This window comes from Triturus cristatus, chromosome 4_2, assembly GCF_964204655.1.
Source record: "Triturus cristatus chromosome 4_2, aTriCri1.1, whole genome shotgun sequence".
Taxonomy (NCBI): Eukaryota; Metazoa; Chordata; class Amphibia; order Caudata; family Salamandridae; genus Triturus; species Triturus cristatus.
The window spans coordinates 528,536,129-528,552,030 of record NC_140586.1 but is presented as its reverse complement, the minus strand read 5'-3'; the positions used below and the strand labels follow the sequence as shown (position 1 = coordinate 528,552,030).

Genomic DNA, 15,902 nt, shown 5'->3' with positions numbered 1-15,902 from the left:
CGAGAAAGATGCTTCGGTGTAGACCAGCAAGGTCTGGGGGATTCACCACTTGGATGGAAGTCAGGGCACGTCTGGAGCAACCAGAAAAGCCCAAGGAAATGCAAAGTTATCCCCTCAGGGATCCACCAGTCAACGATCAGGGATTGCGAAGGGACCACAAGACGAAACACAAAATGAAGGCCCACGGGTCACTCGGAATGACCAGGCTGACAGTCTTCAGTGGATTTAGGGCTCGAGGTGGGGGCTACAAGTCAGCCCAAGCACAACTTCAAGAGACATCAAGAAGTCAATGCACTTGCAGAAATGCACGGTGACCAGGAGTTCCGGTTCCACGCTACTCACGAGGGCTGCGGATCTCAGCTTTGCTGGAGACTCGGGTTGGCCTCTGAGATGTCTGGAAATCCTCTTCCTGGCCTGCAAATACTTCGGAGTCCGGCGGGAGCTTCAATGATGTAGACTGGCAAAATGCTACGTTGGTGCCTGCCAAGCAGGGGAGTTACTCCTTGACCCCAAGGGAGATTTCTTCAGTCCTTTGTCTTGAGCAGAGCGTTGAAGGTCCAGGATTCAGCTTCAGAGTTTCGTCCAGGGTAATCTAAAGTCCTAAGGACAGGGGTCCCATACTTGTACTAAGGTAGGGAGTTGGACATACTCTGGGGACCGACCTATGGGAGGGTTTGGAAAGAGGGGTGGCTACACCCATTTCCTTTGTCAAGTTTCATGCCAGAGCAGGGGCTGGGAGCCCCTGAACCAGTTTGAGCTGGACTATGCACAGGGACACCAAATGTGCCCCCAATGCAGGACTTCAAAGCACTCAGAGAGTGCTCCCACCCAGCCCCAATACACATAAGCCTGTCTGGGAGGTGGTTACACCTCCCTGTGACAGGAAACCTATTGTCCAGGCCTCCCCTGCCGGAGTTTCGGTCAGCAGCAGGAGGCCAGACCTGTGTCTGTGGCTGCAGCATCCATTTTGTGATGCCAGGGCTCTATTAAGTTTCTACCGGGTATACCAGTGCTGCCATGTCTCTCCCTCTAGAAGTGTGGGATCATACTCCCACACCAGTTACTGTTGTGGGGGTATGTTTCCAAGGTGTTTGACACCAAACATGACATGTTTCCGTGCAGCCAGTCCAAAGTTAGCATTTACCGTTTGGTTATAATGCACTTAAGAGTATATGGTCAGGTTGCCCTACCAACAGCATCAGAGAAGGGTCTCCAAAAACTGCGGAGGGGCTCTGCTCATGCAGGGGCACCCTCTCACATAGGAACCAAACACTCTGCCTTCAGGATTGATAAGGCCTGCTATAGGAGTCACTTATAGGTTTATATGTGGGTATATGGTGAGATATAATGAACCTATATCTCAGTAAGGGGTGCATGCACTACTTTACCCAGGCTGCAGTAGCAGACCTATGTCATCATTTTGGGTGGCTTTCCAGGGGTGGCATAATACATGCTTCAGCCCCTGGAAGGCCTCTGGGGCACTTATAAGGGCACCTCAGTTCCAAACTGAACTGTACCTAAAAGTACATAGAATCATTTTAGAGGGGAAGCAGCTAGGCTGGGGCCCTGATTAGCAGGGTCCCAGCCAGGCTAAAGTCGAAAAACAGTGAAACACCAGCAAAAAGTGGGGGTAAACATGTGAAGCAGATCCTACTCTCCTACAGCCGTTAATGAGGAATCTCTGAGATTGGTTGTGGAGGAAGGATCTGAACCATTCTAAGACAGCGCCATCCAAACCCATCCTGAGTTTGAGGCGTTCAAGTAGTTTTTCATGACCGTGTCGAAGGCGGAGGATAGATCTAGGAGGATTAGAAGGCAGGTTTTCCTCGGTCTAGGGCTTGGAGGGCATTGCCCACGATGTGGAGCATAGTAGTTTCAGTGCTGTGCCCTGGTCTGAATCCAGATTGGAAGTCATCAAGTAGGTGGAAGTTGTTGATGTGCTGACTTAGTTGCTGTTGTACACACTTCTCTAACACTTTGGCTAACAGAGGGATATTGGAGATAGGTCTGAAGTTGTCAGGGGAGGCTAGATCCATCGATGTTTTTTTTTTTTTTTTTTTTAAATCGGGAGGACTTGGCCGGCTTTCAAGGGGTCCGGAAACGAACCCTGCTGGAGAGATGCGTTGATTATTGCAGTCCAGATAGGAACAATGGATTGGGAGGCAGCAGCGAAGCAGTTGGATGGTAGCGGGTCATTAAAGTGGTTATTTGGGTTTAAGGTAGAGAGGATTTTAGAGATGGAGTCTTCGTCATAGTATTCGAAGTCGGTCCAGTGTGCTTGGTTTTTAGGTGAGGCCAGTGAGGGTAGTGAGGAAAGTGGGGGCAGGTCCGGAAGGGATTGAGAATATGTGGCGGTACTGAGTTTAATTCCTAAAGCCGTGATATTATCAGCAAAGAAAGAAGAGAAATCCTCAGATGATATTAGAGACTTAGGAGACTCTTTTGGTGTTTTAGCCAGTTTATTTGATTGGTGTTTGACTAGTTCAAAGAGCTTGTGGGTCTATTCTTGGCATTCCCCAATTCCGATCTGAAGTATTCTTTTTTAGAATTGAGGATGTTCTTGTAGGAGTTTCTCGCCTGGTGGAGAAGTTTTAATGCGCAGCAGAGGGGTGCGGTCTCCAAACTCTTTCAGATTGCCGTAGGGATCTCCTCTCCCAGTTGAGGGATCCAGTGAACCAGGGGTTTCGGTCTTTGATTTGTGTTCTTTTTTATTTTAGAGGGGCAGGGTCATCCAGAATGTTCAATATAGACGCCGATTAATGTTCATTGAGGTCACTGACCGTAGTTATATGTGAGGGGGGGGGGGAGGTCAGATTTGCAACGATCCTCCAGTTTCATAAGGTCAAGGTTCTTGGTGTCTCTGATCCAGCATTTGGGAATCACCGGTTGCGGTGTCTTTGTCTTGTGGGTCCCAGGTAAAAGGAAGGCAATGGAGTGATGGTCAGACCAGTCACATGGGTCTATGGAGATAAGCTCGACTGACGATTCCTTAGAAATGATCCAGTCAAGGGTGGCCCCTTTTGAGTGAGTTGGCAGAGAGCAGGCTTGAGTCAGGGCTTGATCGGTTAGGAGGTCTTTGATGGCGTTGACGTTAGGGTCATTCCAGTGCAGGTTGAAATCATTCCAGTGCAGGTTGAAATCAAAGGAAAATCTCTTTAGCATTGGAGGAAATCTTAGTTGTGATGATTTCCAAGAGGTGATCGGTGAAAGTCGTTCAAACCAGGGGGGGGGGGGGGGGTAAGAGATGTGCAAGTTGCAAAGATGTAATGAGTTGCTGCAAATGGAGAGGGCGAGGTATTCGCAGGAGTCAGTGGTGTCCGCCGTGAGTTCCATGACAAGGAGGCAGGATCAGTAGATGCAGGCGATGCCTCCTCCTTTCCTGCTGGATTGTCTGTCCAGTCTAGCAATATTGTAGTTAGGAGGGACTAATAGATCCAGGCAAGGGGAAGAGTATTCATTGAGCCATGATTCGGTTAGTATAGCTAGGTCTACATTTTTGTTCAGGATGAGGTCAGCAATATCAGCTGTGTGCTTACCTGCCGATCGGCAATTGATTAAGAGACCAGATGGGGGGGTCTGGGGGAGTGTAAGGGGTCTGGACGGACCGGAATACAGGCACAAGGTTGCTTTTAACCACATTTCTGTTATGGTGGGTAGCTGGCCTGTTTGGGTTGATGGTGACCGTGCTGATGGAGTGTTCGGGACTCGCATCTAGTGGACAATGGATGACTTGGACAGAGTTGTGGTCTTGGAGGAAGGCTAGGATTTTGTTTCCCGTGAGGTCTAGTGGATTCGAGGTGGCAGTGATAGGGTTGTAAGAGGGCAAGAGCTCGGGATTCCTCCTCTGAAAGGTGGCAAGCTTGCTTGCATTGGCAAAGATGTCTCAAGGGTAGCGGTAGTGGGTGCTTGGGATGCTTGGAGATGTAGGGGGGGGGGGGGGAGGATTGAGGTGGCTTGAGGTTAGCAAGGGAGAGTTGGGCAAGGTGAAGGAGGTTCATAAGGTCCAGAATGGAGCTATGGATGCTTTGTGTTAGTTTAGCTGCTCTGGAGTGCAGAGTTTCGAGATCAATATAGGCTGGAGGTGCTAGAGGGCAGGGGGCAAAGGTTCAGGACCAGTACAGGTGGAAGGGGAGAAAAGTTGGCTTGAGCCGACTCTAGTGTCTTTGGAGCCATACCAAGCTCGCGGTTTTGGTGGATGGCTGGCAATGCAATGCCACTACACACAGATCAATATCTTTTTTGAGTAAATGTCAATAAATGCATTTGAAATCCTACTTACGTGAACCGTGTGGCCCAGTAACATGGCACTTACCTTTCAAATTGCTTCTCTGCAAGAACTTCTCATAAAGGGATTGCTTAATTTGCCTATGCGTTACAGCCCTTAGACTCTCTTTCGCCCATCAAGTTATGTGAAGTACTCACAAATCCTGATGTTTGGTGCAGGTGATACGACAGCAGAAAAACTGACACTAGCCTAAATCCTGCTTGTGCAAGGAAATGCCTCCACAAAGTAATTCACTCTGCCTTTTAAACCATGGTTAGATGTCAACCTAACTTGAATGCCACACAAACATTAAGAGAATAATCACCAGTGATATGCAGGTGAACAGGTTTTGAGCTCCCCTGTGATCCTGAAGCAACACTGGGACACACTTTGATCTTCCTCCCTCCTGTAGCATGGCTCAACACATGGCACAAATGGCGGCTATGGATTCCTGAACCCGGCTGACCCGCTGTGAGACTTAAGATCACATTTGCTGCGTTGATGCACACCCAGACGATGAGCCCTGGTGTATCCTAGTATCTTCTGGAGTGCATGCACCTGATTCGCAGCACCTATAATTTAGTGGTGAGCCTATTTTTAGCAGCAGGTCACCGGGTTCTAATCTGATCTACTCCACACCATTTACCTCACCCATGCTGCACCCAGATCTGCGCCTCAGCCCTCGGGGCATCTGGTCCCGATGCTGCGTTGGGACACGCTGGCCCTCGAGGCATCTAGGGCCATTGCCTCCCACTCCTGAGGGGCCAGGTTTCAACTCAGAACTCTGGTCTGTGACCCTGCTTCCAGCCCTATATGGTCTGCGCTGCAGACTGCATGATGGTGGCCTTCTGCCACTAACCATCCATGTGGCACCCTGGCCTGTGCCTCATCCTTTGTGGCCCCAGGAAACTCTGGTATATATGTCAATCCATACCGCACCGGGACCTGCCCCCCCCCCCCCCATTTCTTACCCTGCTGATTTTCACACACCAACAGAGTAGTCATCTGAACCACCAACGGAGTTGCTTCTCCTTCACCTTTTTGAAAACCACCATGGCAGACCAGAGGGAGCGCAAAGGCCTTACAGAAAAAGAAACCAAATCTGGTCTCAAACGCTCGAAGCAGTACACCGTGATCCCCGATTCCCCCATTAAAGCGAAACACGATAACCAAACAACCCTTGAAACGATCCTCAGAAAATTGAACGATGTTCACAACATCGCCCAAAGTACAAAGACAAACACCCATCTGCTACAGACTGAAGTTGCTGCGATCAGGAACGATCTGAAAGAGCACAATTTGAGAGTCACACATGCAGAAAACAGTATAAGCATGACAGAGGATTGCTTGTCAGCATATTCTAAACACCTACTCAAGAACAACAGCTCCATCGCCATTCTCAAACTTGAACTAATGGAGTTCGAGGACCGCAATAGGAGAAGGAATCTTAACATTTTTGGACTTCCTGAAGGTTTGGAAGACAAAGCCTCGTCCACAATTGCTTTCCTGGAGACATGTATCCCTGCAACGCTGGAAATTACCTTCAGCAAAGACTTTGAAATAAACGTGCTCATAGGGTGCTGTCTTTCAGGTTTAAGAACATGACCGCCCCAAAGGCACTCATTTATTTTCTGACCACTGTGTTACCCACATACTGATCTTATCCTCTCACATAAGTCTCTTTTCTGGCAAAGTGTGAGAATCAGCTTTTTGCAAGACTACGCAAGGGACACAGTCATCAGGAGAAAAGGCTTCTATCGAAACACAGCTGCTTGACAGGGCAATCCAACATTCATTCAGCAGACCAGCAAAGTTTAAGACTGTGTACCATGGAAAAACCCAAGTATTTTCCAAATTTAGCGACTTGCGAGTCTTACTAGATTCTTCCACAGAATCTCATATGAAAGACTCCTTAGGTGGTCCCCGGTAAAGACAACAAATTTTCTCTTCAAACTTTACTACCCTGAGGGATATCTTTTGCTGTTCAGCTTATTTACTTATGATCCAACATAACGTTTTGGTCTCCTGAACCATACCAACATTAGAGTATGTTAATATCTACACATTTTCTGCTCATAAATACACTAATGTAGGTCTTTAAATGATATTTAAAATAGTTTTTGAATGGTATGTAGACTTGAGGCACACTCTCTACCCTACACATTCAGTCCTAATCACATCACATCAGCTTTCAACAAACCAGCTAACAAAGGTCTTCTAAAATATGTAGCATCGACAGCCCTCATGCCTTCCCACAACCACTCAGTCCCAACATCGTACACACTAGACTGACACTCCTAAAACCCAATTAGAGACAATAGACAGTCACCCCAGCTCACCAAGGTTATCTAGTCATAACCACATGCCTGCTTGTACATTACACAGCACCTGCAACGTACGCATCCATTGCCTCATCACATGACCGGATGCACACAGTTGAGGCACCTGTTACCCCAGTAAGATCATGATAGCCTTGCCATCTAACCATATCCTATCATAGTCTCTTATACTTGAACATTATTAAGCCTATGGCCCCTTTGAGACCTTGCTACACCACCTTGTCCCTTTATATTCCACCCACCACCCTAAAACCTTGTTCACAACACCACTTGAGTTGATCAACCATATTCATCCTTAGGTTCGCAGCTTATCAGTCTTGTTACATTATTGCACATTGAATCCATGCACATATTTAATACGGAGTGTTACATGAGACCGAGTTATAAGCTAACTGTGCAATTGTTATTGCTCTGCAGTACTTCATTGGCTCTGTATTTGTGCATTTGCTTTATGTCACTGCTTCAGTTTGGTTTATACTTATCTTAGTGTGTAACTGTCTTTGCTCTGTATTACTACATTGGCCCTGTACTTATGCAATTGCTCCAAGTTGCTACTTCAGCTTATTGTAATGACTAAGTTTTTCTGTACCAGGCTCTGGAAATATCCGTTGATCCATCCCTCGTCCCACACACCATTTCGACCACCATAGAACCAATCATTATCATGCAGCCATTTCAATACAACTTCAACTACTCCCCCAATCTACGAAGTTAAAAGCATGGCGCATGAACCCAGGCATACTAGTAAACTCAGCAGCGATCAAAGATCTTCATTCCGAGCTATCCCAATTTATTAAGACTAACCAAAATTCTGTCACCTCCCCTGTTACTTTATGGGATGCAATGAAATGTTACTGTAGAAGCCAAATGATATGCTTTATGTCACACATAAATAAACTCATTAAGTCAACTCTAGGTCAGTTAACTGCAGATATCAAGGGTACAGAACTAAAATACTGACAAAATAATGATTTGACTACCCTGGTGCTCTGAAAATGTCTTAAATATGAATTCAACTCTTTAGTGAGGAAATGAGCGCATCCTGGGTTCAAGCCTAAAAAGGCAAACAACTCTATCTTAATAACGCTGGGAAACCACTAGCAGCTTACATTAAGTTTAAACAGAACTCCAATTTGATTCAATCACTCAATGATAAACAATAAAGAAAACACAAACATCAATGGAAGCGATACTAAAACTTTTCCAGTGGTCCTTCACTAAACTGTACACTCCTTCCGTTAACACAGCTACTGATGCCTGCATGAAATTCCTGAACTCACTATCAATAAAGCAAATTTCCGACTCTGATCGAACAACCCTAGCCAGCCCAATCCCTGGAGAAGAGATTCTCCAAGCAATCAAAAACTTCCCATCTGGCAAAGCCCCGGGACTGGACGGCTTCACAATTGAATTCTACAAAACATTTGCCCCATCAACTATTAATACTCTAGAGTTGGTCCTTTCCCACTTTGCAAATTCTGGATCAGGTTCCGGATCTGCATCGAAGACAACTTTAGTGTCTTAGCAAATATTTATGCCACAATCCTTACTAACCATCTTGCCCAACTGATCCCGAAACTTGTTCATCCAACCCAATCTGGCTTTATGAAAGCACGCCAAGCTAGTGACAATATCTGCCTCTTCTACCACATCATTGAAAAGGCCTGAAATCCATTCTCCCCCACGGCTGTCGCCATAGTCCTAGACGTGGCCATATCTCAAAACCGTGCTCTTCAGACGTGCCGTAGGGAAAGAGTTTATCATGATGACCATGGCCAAATATTCTAGCCCCTCCACGAGAATAAGAATCAACAGTTCCTTATCTCGACCTTTCATCCTTCAGCAAGGGACCCGGCAAAGGTGTCCCTTATCCTTCTTACTGTTTTTACTTGTCATTGACCCCCAAGTACTAATGATTAATGTATCAAAAGATAGTCCAGGCATTTCATTTGACAATACCCCACATAAAACAGACACATATGCGGACAATGTTCTGATTTTTATGGAATCCTCAGAACCCTCAATATCTGCAACTCTCTCCAACATAGATCATTTTTCTAAATTCTCAGGATATTCCCTAAACAAGGATAAGATGGACGTCCTACCTTTAAATATCCATTGTCACCCTTCAGCGTATGGCTCATCTAACTTCCAATTGAAATCTACAATAAAATACCTGGGGACACCGTCACAAAAACCCTTGCAGAGTCAGTTACCATGAACGAGAATAATACTGTAATTAAAATAAAAGAGCTACTGTTAGCATGATCCCCAAAGCACATAGCCTGGTGGAGGAGATTAAAAACTGTAAAAAATGATGATTTCTCAAATAATTAATTTCCTATCAAACTCTCTTCTGACTTCTTTACGAAACTCGATAAAACCGTCTCTGAATTCATATGGGAAAACAAAAAAAACATGAATTAGTCTAAGAAAACTGCAAATGTCGTCCTAAATAGGGGGTCGTAACTTTCCTAACTGGATCACGTACCAGGCGGCCTACCTAGCAGTCCAAGGCTCTTGGTGGTTTCAAGTTAAAAAGAAACCCATCTGGACCAACGTGGATCTCTCCATTTGCCACCCCTTCTCTCTTGTTTATATTCCCTTACCCCCAGCCCGCTTAATATTTCAGGACACCATTGCCACCAAACTCGAATTAGACACAATTCTGACTACCAAGATTTGCAAATCCATCCTCACTTCTTTGTGGTTCCCTCCTTTTACTCCCTCCAACGTAAACACGGTCTCTCCAATCTGGACTTCTATGATTTTTAGTATCAAAGCAAAAATCTCTAAACTGGGCCCAATTGATAATTGTCCCTTAATACAGAAACTCCAACAAATACAATCGACTGGACATACTGCATCACAATTGTACGTAATCCTCACCAACTCAAAAATCCCACGCAACACACCACTAACACAGATATGGGCCTCCTACTTCTCATCTAAGAATATGAATCCTCCGAACACATACACCTGGAGTAAAATAGGATCTCACTTATTACAACATAAACGGATCCCCTCTCTAACCCAGACCAAATTATTTACAGCACAATTCCTTTGCTTGATCCCTGCAAAACTGTTCCGCCTAAGACTTAAGGATGCCAACACGTGCTGGGCATGCGACTCATCTCCCGGCGACGAAGAGCATATGCTCTTCTACTGCCCTCACTTTCACTCATACTGGCAAGATATTGCCAAAAATTACAAAAACTTTCAAAATGAGTATTCCACTGTTCTTTCCACTCATTATACTAGGACCATACCTGGCAGACCCCTCAATAGATCTTCCCGACATAGATCTCTCCCTACCTGACCTATTACATATCATCACAATCAAAGTTATGCTTATCGACTGGAAGCCTATCAATAACGTATGATACCACACCTAATGGGCCTGGGAAACCTATCTGAGAAGCACACACAAATCTATTTTACACTAAAGGTTGCCGCGTAACCTCTTAACGTATTTTGGATTCTTTAGATCTAATCATGCGTAACTCATCACCTAAAAGGGAAATTCTTCTTCCTCGTTGTTGGAGTTAGCCCTTTTTGCAGGGTTATTTTCAAACTTTTTTCTTTTGCCTCATATTTTTCTGACCCTGTTTTTGTTGGCTATAGGATTCTGGGCCCTTTACCACTGCTGATCAGTGCTAAAGTGCATATGCTCTTGGTATAAATTGTGATATGATGGATTAGCCAATATTGGCCTATTTGATTTACTGTTAAGTCCCTAGTAAAGTGCACAGTATGTGCCAGGGCCTGTAAATCAAATGCTACAACTGGACTTGCTGTACTGGTTGTGCCACATGAGTAGCCCTGTAAATGTGCCTCAGACCTACCACTTTAGTGTCTGGGCACGCAGTTTGTAACTGCCATGTTGCCCTGACAAGTGCACCCACTTGCCAGGCCCACTGCTTCCCTTTCCTTACATGCAGGGCACCCCTAATGTAGGCCCAAGATACCCCCATGGGCAGGGTGCAGTATATGTGAAAGGTAGGACAAGTACTGGTGTGTGTGTCTGTGTGACATGTTTTGTTAGTGAAATACTGCCAATTTCGTTTTTCGCTATTGAAAGGCTATCTGTCTCATAAGCTAACATGGGAGTTGCTTTGTAACATTTTACAATAATAACTTTCCATAGTGACAAGATGGAAAAATGAAGTTTAGGCTCTCTAAACTCAGGATTTATTAATGCACCTTTTAGTGAAAGTGTTTATTAAATTTTGTGTTTGAAAATGCCACTTTTGGAAAGTGGGCATTTTTTTACTTTATCATCCTGTGTGCCTCTGGCTGTTTGTGTATTCAGCGTCTGGTGTTTGAGTGACAGGACCAGGGGATGTGAATTCACTCTAGGCAGACACTAGGGAGGTTGAGGTGTGCTCTTCCTTGACTGGGTGACTCATCCCTGGGCTGAATAGACCTGGTCGGCATTTAGAGTAGTGTGGGGGGGGGGGGGAGGGAGTTTTGCTTGCACCTGAATAGACTGTCTCCTTAGGGCTGGTTTGGACTGGGTTCAGAGACCCTTGCCACAATGAGAACAATGACAATTTGGGGTACAAGTATTAGACTTAAGACCACAGGACTTTAGAATACTTCAAGGAACAAGAGGACCCTGCCAAGAAGAGGAGCGGAAGGACTGTGTGAGGAGTGCTGCCTTTTCTGTGTGAGGGGTGAGTTGGCCGCCAGCAGCTGCTTCTGTCTATGGTGGAGGAAGAGGACTGACTCTTTTTACACTGCTGTGGTATCCTGCTTGTGAAAGACTCTCCAAGGGCCTGCGTGTGCAGGCCTCCAGTTCTGGGAAACTCAGGGTCATCAACGTTTCCACTGTTTCTGCGCGTTGCTAAAGAATAACCGGGGGTTGTGTTTGCTGAAAAGCCTCCTGTGTCTCATTAATGGAATGCTCTCTGACGCGGTGAAGAATTGCCTGGTGCTGTTACTTGGCTGGAAGAGCCTCCTGCATCACGCTCTTTGGGCCCCAAGTAAGCAATAATCTTGCTTTAGAACTCTGGTCTGGACCCCCACCCCGTTGTGTGCAGAGCCTGAGGTTGGGCAAGATCTGCACGTACAAGCATGGCTGCTTCTCAGTGAGACCAGCACGAGGGAGTCTGTAGCGTTGCTGGGCAACCGGCACGGTTGACCTGAGGCCAAAGAGGACACGGCGTCATTGGTGACCGCCCAATCAGCCGGCTTCCCAAAAGATGTCCCCAGGGCGAGGGTGAGCAAAACATTTGTCTGCCAGGGGCCGCCAAGAGGAGCCACGCCCTTACCACCCACACCACAAGGCCGACGCACCGTGCACCAGTACAGGAGCAGCACCTCGCACCTCCCACCTGTGCAAGTTTGTTGAGGGCACTTATCCTTGCCCATACACCACACTTACTGTGGTGTATGGGCAGGCGGCCTGATTACCAGCCACAGTAACCTTGCTTCGGAGCAGTGTTGACCCTGATGCAACACTCCTGTGTGGTTCCTTTGCTAACTGTGTCCTTTCAGAAGGTGATCAGCAGCTCTCTTCCGTGACCAGAGAACCAGCGCCCTGTTTGCAGGGCCTTGCTATAACGCTCATATATTTACAAAGTGACCTATGTGCAAAATGCGTGTACTGGCTCCAGTGCACTGAATATTATATTATTTCTGGTAGTTTGAAAACATAACCAGTGTCATTTGAAGGAACTGCCTACTATGCACAACAATGTTACTTTGCGGTGTTTTATGACAGGTGCAACATAGAAGTATTTACTGTTTGCACTAATTGTGAAGTTTGGCATAATATGTGCTTATGACACGGACAGTATATGTGACTTTATGTTATTGTCCTACTTGTGATATGATGACAATTGCCTGGTTGGCAAAGTGATTAAAGAACTGTGTGTTTTATATGCATTCTTATGACAAGTGCCTAGTGGCCAGTGATTTATGTGATGTGGTCTAGTCTCTTTTGGTAGTGTGCCTGCGTGTCACTGGTTTGTGTGTGTTGCACACACGCTTTACAAATTGCCTCTGGGATATGCCTGATTGCTCTGACAAGCTACCAAGGCGGTGAGCAGGGGTTATCTTGGGTGTGTAACTCTCTTACCCTGATACAGTGATGGGCTCTGCCTGGCTTAGGTGTATACCCTAGCCAACCAGAAACCCCAATGCTAACACTCATCATCAACTGCTGGCAGCCTCACCACGAACTACATAGACACCTGTCCTATGCTCCCTACTCCCGCTCACATTAGATATCACATTAAGAACACTTCAAAAGATTAGCGCCCATGCTCATCCACTGATGCGCTATCTCCAAGATCGACTCTAGAGTTTGTTTTACGCTTTATACCCTTCTTATTGTTTCACAAACGAATCCTAACTATAACCACTTGTTTTTATATTGTCTACAACTGATGATGCCATGCTGCCTATGTACTCGTTATCATATATGTCATACGGTTGTGCACATCTTGTAACTGCTAGTGTTTATTTACGTCATTTTGTTTCTACCTCTGTTGATATCTTCTTAATGTATTGTTTGCTTTCTATCATGAAAAAACATTATTTTGAACAACAAAAAAGAGACTAGTCGCATCTGGATGACGTGTAAATTAATGCCCAGCACTGTTGGCCCATGGGAAATGAAATGGCGTCTGTAACATCTGCACCGTGTCCGACACAAGTCGCTAGTTTGTTTGGTCACGGATAATTGAATCCAGGAGCAACTCACCAATTATAGAGATCACAAGATAGAGCAGGGAAAAGTATTGATCACAGGCTGACACATATCAGATGAGGGGTGTTCAAATAATCTCTTATTGTTTTCCTTGTGGCACCTGCAGTTTTATTCCCCGATATAAAAGGAGGACTACAAGTACCAGAATGCAATGTTATACGCTGCAAATTGAACATTTCACATACTACATGGGACAACGTGCCTTCAAGGCTCCGCCAGTGTATTCATACATGGAAAATGCAGTTGACTGAACATCACATGGTAAGCCGCCATTTATTACTTTAAATGCACCTCTGCTATCTGTCTTTCATTTTTGTTGAAAACTAGCCATTTACGGAGGGCCCCAGTAACCAGTTCCCTACGAGTACATTGTTTTGCTTTCTACGTTTGGTGCCAACGAAACCAAAACTTTATATTTCTTATATGTACACTTAAATCTCTTAGTCAGATGCATAAAATACGATTTGACACGGATTTCAAACTACTTACATATTGGGTATGGAGCGTACAGCCGCTTCTGCCTTTCAGTTTAACGCCATGTTTGTGCCTCGCCAGCCCGCAATTTTATAACTAAATTCGAAACTACAGGTCCCAGAATGCAAGGATCTGTTGTCTAAAAAGCCAAGAATGGCCTAAGAAGCAAAATATTGAATTCAATATTTAATTTGTAATTCACTGCCATGTCGCCAAGGCCACTTCACGGCGCAAATAAGAACCAGAGCACAGATTAGGGATAATCATTTAAGGGCGTTGGGGTGAAGTTGAGATGCTATTTCAATGGAGGGAGTCCAATATGAGCTTTCTGTCCCAAACAAAAAGGAGGGGATCTCGATAGGGTCTGCTCAAGGACCCTAGGTTAGCAGCACTTAGTGCATAGTGCCCCCGAGTCAAATTATTCTTTTACAGTTATCAAATTACCTGTGCCATAGTAAGGTCCAACATGGTATATTGAACAATACTAAACATTTAACAATATTATCCGTAAGGTGAAACAGTCCTGTGCTATTGCAATTTAATGTGATGCATAATGAATACGTTTGCTCACCAAGAATTATACATAATGTAAAGTGCACACGAAAAAACGGCGGAACTTTTACTGGGATCTTCGCCACGGATTGGCATGAAATTTCATTATTCTGAGAGCGAAACGAGGTAAAAACTAGAAATTCGTTTGTGGCATTTCAGGACAGGACATAGGAAGGACTGTGTGAAAAGCTAGATTTCTAAATTTGAATCGAAATAGTTAGGAGTTTAAAACACATGATTGTATAAGTGCCGCCTGATCCATATTGAAACCAGTCAACGTTATGTTTAAAAAAATATATATATTTAAGATCATGAAGAGAGTTGGTTGAAGCATGTTTCCATTCAATAGTGTATCTCTACCTGAGGCGTTATTAACGTTGTCATCAATTTGGAATGTTTACCGTAAATGTTTTTTGTGCAAAGTGCTCTTTTAAGATCTTGGAGGAGGACGTCTAGGGCCTGCTTCTGTCACAGCTTTACGCCTTTCACCTGACTGTCGATTTCAAGGCAGTAAAGGATACCAGGATGGAGCCACTCAGTTGGCGTTCCCCCACCCCCGCTGCAAACAGTGGCCATCCAAACACCCACCATGCATTGTCATGTTAAAGATACTTGGGGCCATGAGCAAGACATATTTTGAGGCCCTCTGTTTGGTATTTATTCTTGGTGCAGAGGCAGATGAGATACAACAACAGAGAGGTAGATAGAGATGATGTAGGGAAAGGTGATGTTGAAAGAGAGGCATTGAAGGCTGCTGAAGAGAAGACCAAGTTACAGGTGGGGAGATGGAGATAGTAAGAGGTGAAGAGGACGATACTTATAGGGAGGGAGAGATGATAGAGCAAGAGATAAGTGAGGTGTAGAAAGAGATGTACATAGAAAGAGAGGAGTGAATTAGAGAATAGTATAGAGAAGTATAGGTAGAGATACTCAGAGAGAGGGGAAGATAGAGAGAGAAAGACAGAAGAGAGCAAGAGAGCATTAGTCGTTCGATTCTGAAGTGGCTGGGAGGTGTGAAAGGATGGTGGTGCGGTGTCAATAAGAGCCACTAGCCTATAGCTTATGGTAGCCCCATGGCTCTCAATCCCTGGAGTCCTGCTGCTTTTGGTGTCCCTGAAGCAGGTAAACAGGAGGCCAATCATTTGACCCTTCGAGGACAGAAGGATTCAGGGTTCCTTTAGTCCTTGAGAACTTGTGTGAGGCTTCTTTTCCAGCAAGAGCTAGGAATCAGGAGTTAGAAGTCATGGTTCTTCTTTCGGCAGGACGATTTTCTTCAGATGGAGTCCTCTCTGGTCTAGGAATTTTGGAATTTAGTGGTGGTGGAGAAGGCAGATTTATCCTGTGCATTAGCCAGTGATTAGGAGAATTCTACTGCCCAATCCAAACTATTTTCTCATAGTCCCCCCCAACTCCTTTTGAAGAACATCTTTTTTTACCTTACTGTAAAATTACTAAATAGCCCCTGTTTCAAGATAGTCGGAACCAGCTGCCAGCATTCATTCCATCTGCAGCTTCTTGGCCAGTCCCCTATGTGTCAGATTTAAAACTGATTTTAAAC

General features: G+C 45.1%; 1 protein-coding gene across 1 annotated transcript in view; it reads right to left on the bottom strand.

The window, feature by feature from the left end:
* Positions 1-13,857, bottom strand: part of PKN2 (protein kinase N2) — a 793,532-nt gene extending 779,675 nt beyond the window's left edge. The window contains exon 1 of the mRNA XM_085602131.1: positions 13,808-13,857. The gene's annotated coding sequence lies outside the window, so the exon portion shown is untranslated. The remainder of the gene's footprint in view (positions 1-13,807) is intronic.
* Positions 13,858-15,902: the final 2,045 nt, after the last annotated feature.